Genomic DNA, 4,906 nt, shown 5'->3' on the forward strand with positions numbered 1-4,906 from the left:
TCCCTGGATGCTGTCCACCTGCCCGTCCACCTGTCTGACTCCCCTCTCAGGACGGGCTGGGCTCTGAGGATGCAGAGACCACCGCCACTGTCCTCACGTTCTCTTGGGCTCTATTTCTGTCCTTCCAGGTCCCAGCCACCCGGGTTCTCTGCAAGGCCTTTGCAGAGTCTGGTGTGGAGCCAGACGGAACCCATAGCTCCTGCCTGCTCTGGGGGCCCTGCCCTTGGCTCAGCCTCTGTGGTGCACTCTGCCTGGGCTCATGCACTCCGCTCACCACCCCTCAACAGGACCAAGCTAGCCAGAGGGTTGCCTGGGTGGCTCAGTGTCCCTGGGAGCATTGGCAGTGAGCCTTCACCAGGGTAGTCACGTGCCTAAGCAGGACTGGGCGGGGTTGGGTAGGTGCAGAGAAAGGAAATGGGGAGGCAGGGGCTGGATTCTGAGACACTGAAAATCAGCCAGGGAAGAGGAGAGATCTTTCTAGCACGTGGAGACATCATCCATCTCTCTCCTCACCTCGGAAAACATGAGGCTCTGAATCCAGAAGTCCAGCAAGTCCAGAGACCAGCTGACCTTGCCTCCTGCTGGATGCTAGATGTGGAAACTGAGTCCCAGAGATGGTTAACAAGCAACGCAAGGGTTGTCCGGCTCCCTGTCTGAGCGTGGTCCCTGCCTTCTCCAGGCTGGCATCCGCCTCTGGCTCTTGGGCTTCGTGAGGCACTTTCTGTCCCTTGGGGTCCCCAGCAGACCATCTGCAGTGATGCAGGCCCGGTCCGGAAGACGTGGCCTCGCCCACCCTCTTCACTAGGAAGAAGATTCACGAGGCAGGTGAGTTGGTTTAAAGGAACCTGCAGTCTTTTTATCACCTTGATGGCTACGATGGATTTTGTTTCAGGGAGTATCTGTAAGACTTTAATTAAATCAGGAACTCAGGCCCGGCCAGCTTCCCTGCTGCTTATCAGCTTCTTAAGGCCGTGATTCATTACCCAGGATTATTTTTTTTCATCCCTGAAATAATCTTTAAAGGCCTTCTATCAGGGAGATTAAAGCCATAAGTCATACACGCCCACGTGGATGCTTTGTTTTCTCTGCACATGGGCGATGTAGAGCCACCCAGAGGACTGGGCCATGGTGCTACCCCAGCCTCCTGGGCTCCTGCTGGGCCCTCTGTGGCTAGGACCGGGAGTGGGGGGAGTATCTGGTTGGCATGGCTCTCTGGCTGGGCAGAGGTTTGGCCGTCATTGTCGGGGCTGAGGTAGCCTAGGCAGGTGGGGAGTGGGTGAGAATGGAACTCCCTGCTTTATGATTTTTCTCCTTTCATCTAACAAATGTTCATTGGCCCCCGAGCCACTTCCTGTTTTGGGTGCTGGGCAGAGCAAGACAGATGACACAGCTTTTGGGGATACAGACAAGTAAGTGAGCAATGACACCACATTTATTTCTTACTCTGCCTCCAAGCCTCTTTATCTCTTTGCCTTGACTCTCTCTCCCTCTGTCTTTCTCTCAAACCACAGAAGCAAGGCTTTCTTTTCCAATGGGTGGCAGGATTGCTTTGGAGGTAGTGGCTTTTGATCTCATGTTGAATTATTCACTGTGAATCTCCCTTGAGCCAGTTTCAGGAGCAGGATGGTCTCAGTCTGGATCGCTAGGCCCTTAAGAATTAATAAAGCCTCCAGTTCAGCCTCTAATGGGGACAAAGGTAACTGGGGATTTAGAGAGAGGAGGGTGGGCTGCCTGGAGGAGGTGGCCACGGGGACTTGGAGGTTGGACTGCCAAGAACTTGAACCAAGAGCACGACCCCTTCTCTGGTTGCAGAAGGAGCCAAGTGGATCCTAAACCCTTGGGCTCAAGTGCATGCCTCGCCTCTTTTTGAGGTAAAATATGTGCTGCTGAGGTTCAGCCCTTGATAGGCCCTCCCATGTGTTGGAGCCCTGTGCCCACTGTCCATTAAGTTGCTAGTCACATGGCCAGAGTCACACGGCCAGAGTCCATGGCTTCGGAAATGTTACTGTATTTGTGCAGTGCTGTTTTGAGTCAGTTGCTGGCAGGGTCAGTGGGCTGCCGCTGATTGTGGCTGCTGTGTGTGCGGAGAGGAGCAGGAGATGGAGCTGGGGAAAGCCTCCTATGAAGTCCCAGGGGACTCAAGAGTCCCACTGCACCTGCTAGACAGTGGGGCAGGAGTAGCCCCAGGCACTTGCTTGCATGAGCTGATCTTTGAGGAAAGTGTGTATGGGAAGAAGAAATCTCAAGCATGGTTGTGGGTGGACAGAGACAGGGTGAGGGGTCTAGGGAGCTGGGGATCTGAGATGAGAGTCGGCGCCTTCCCCCCAGCTCAAGGCTGTGTCAGACTCCGTACTCCAGCATGTGACTTTCCTTCCTTTCCTTGAATGTATCTTGTCTTCTTTCCCTGCCTGGTCTCTGCGCATCTCTTTCTACCGCCACATCGCCTGGGGTCATCTGTCCGTCTCAGTGTGCCACACTGCCAGATGAGGTCAGGCCCCTGGAGTGGCTTTGTGCCATGACTTTGTGGGGCCAGGCTGCCTTTGTGGTTGTCAGTCCCGTGAGACTTGGACCGTGGCTGTTGGTTCATGGCTGTGCGCCTCTACCTGGCACAGAGCAGACCCTCAAAGAGTGTTTGCCAAAGGAAAAGATGAGCCAAGGGAGGTGCGGTCACACTGGAGGGCCTTTGGAGACAGGAGACATTGGGGTCCCTGCTTTAGGTCCCTGGTGGTCCAGCATGGCTGGACCCAGGGAGAGAACATCCCCCAGCCCACTTCTGTCCAGAACACAGAGAGCCTCATGACGCACAGAGGACTGAAGGGTTGACCTGGGAAAGGATCAGACCTGGGACCCCCACTCCTTTCTCATGAGGCTACACATGAGGCCTGGGCATAAGCACATAAAAGAGGTCCCTCCTTTACCCTCCCTGGGCCCCCCACATCTTTCTGGGGTGGGGTGGTGGCTGCAATGAAGTGGGTGGAGATGGTGCAGCCCATGATCTGGGGGTGGACACTCTGTGACCTCCTTTATCGCACACTGGCCAGGTTGGAAGACATTTATATTTATATTGATTTGTGTCACCCATGATGACTTCACTTTCCGAAACAAAACTCTGAAATACATGCAGAATTGTTCCAATCCAGGCCATCCTGATTTTCTATAACATCTGCTCCCAATACTGTGTTGCACGGTGTGTGTGTGTGCGTGAGGAGCCCCGGGATTTTATTAGACAGTGATTGAGTTTTGGGGAGCTGTGGGCTGACCTGTGGTTCAGCCAGGAGTTGGGCGGGAAAGCCGACCATGGACAGGCAATTAACTGGCGATTCTCCAGAGGCAAAGCCTCTGTCATCCCAGCCTCTCTCACCCACGCCCAGCCTGCCTCCGTGTTCCAGGCTGTGTGTGCGCTGCTCCCGACAGCCTCCCAGCAACCTTGGCGGGTAGTTGCCACTCTCCCATTTGACAGAAGAAGGAACGGAGACCCCAGGGTGCCTCATTCATTCATTCATACATGCATCCATTCATCAAAAGCTTTATTTGGATCCACTGTGTGCTGGGCCCATGCGTGGAAGCGAGGGAGCTGGGCTAGAACTCAGCCCCATTGGGACCTGAGCTAGTGCCCTGCCCTGTCACAGGCCTTTCCTCTCCCTGCAATGCTGCCGCCCAGAAATGGGCACCTCAGAGGCGCCTGATAAAAACCCGGGGAATGACCGAGTTAACAAGCCAAGGAGATGGCAGTGCAGGTAGATGGGGCCTGGGTGGCTGGGCTGGACCCGGGCTCAGAGGTACAGGCACTGGGGTCTGGCCCTTGGGATGCTTAGAATCAGCCCTGTGCTGGCCCCACCCCTGTGACACCTCCTTTGCAGGCTCCCCTCCCACTAAATCCTGCTGGAAAATGGAAAACCTTAACAGTCCTTCATCTTCCTGCCTCCCCTGAGCCCTCGATTCCCCCCAATCGTCATCGCAGCAGCCCAACCCCCTCAGTCCCTGCCTTGGATACAGCACGTTGAGGTTCTCAAGACTGTTTTTGTCTTGTGTTAGATCAACATAGCAGGAGCGGGGGCAGCAAGGATGATGAAATAGTAAGACTGCTTATGTGTTAGGCTCCGTTTCCTAGCCACGATCTCAGTCTACCCAAGGACCGTAGGAAGGGAGTGCTTTGATCATTACACCCATTTTCAGCAGAGGAGACTGAGCAATGACTTTCTCTTCCCTGCAAAACGTGGCCACAGCAGACGCTGCTTTGGCTTAATAGCCGGGGCAGGAGAGCCGAAGGCAACAGAGGCTTAGAGCTGAGACGAAAGAACAGACATTTGGAGTCCAGTCTTGGTATTGAACCCTCAACTGCTCGGAGCCTTGGTTTCCTTGCCTGAGCAATGGGCCAATGAGCGCTCCCTCTTCATGCAGCTTTTGCGAGGTTCGTGAGATGGTGTGTGGAAAGCCCCAGGCTCAATGCTGGCACAGAGCAGGTGGGGACAAAAGGCACCAACCAGGAGGAGAGTGGAACAGAGAAGGCGAGACAATGATTCTCTTTCTCTGTAAGACAAGCCAAAAAGCAGTTCCCGGTCCTGCATTTCCAGCCCCGGAGGGAAGGGAGACCCGAGGCACCAGGTGCTAAACCGGGAGTCCTGGGGGTTGGGGCTGTGTGGTCTCAGGCCGGATCATCTCCCTGAGCCTCAATTTCTTCCTTAATGAAACAGGACAGGCTGAGCTCATTGTCCATCTCTTTAGGGCATCCCAGTGGCTCGAACAATGTCAGATAGGAAAGTTCTCTGAGAAGTTCCTGGCATTGCTCAAATGGGAGGGCAACTGGCTTTTCCAGCACTAAGAATAATTTACTCTGTTCTACTTCTCAAGTGGTGAAAAAGAAACTTCTGCAAGAGGATGCTTCCAGTCTGAAATGATTCATCCC

The sequence above is a fragment of the Mandrillus leucophaeus genome, unplaced genomic scaffold (assembly GCF_000951045.1).
Source record: "Mandrillus leucophaeus isolate KB7577 unplaced genomic scaffold, Mleu.le_1.0 Scaffold39, whole genome shotgun sequence".
NCBI classification, from domain to species: Eukaryota; Metazoa; Chordata; class Mammalia; order Primates; family Cercopithecidae; genus Mandrillus; species Mandrillus leucophaeus.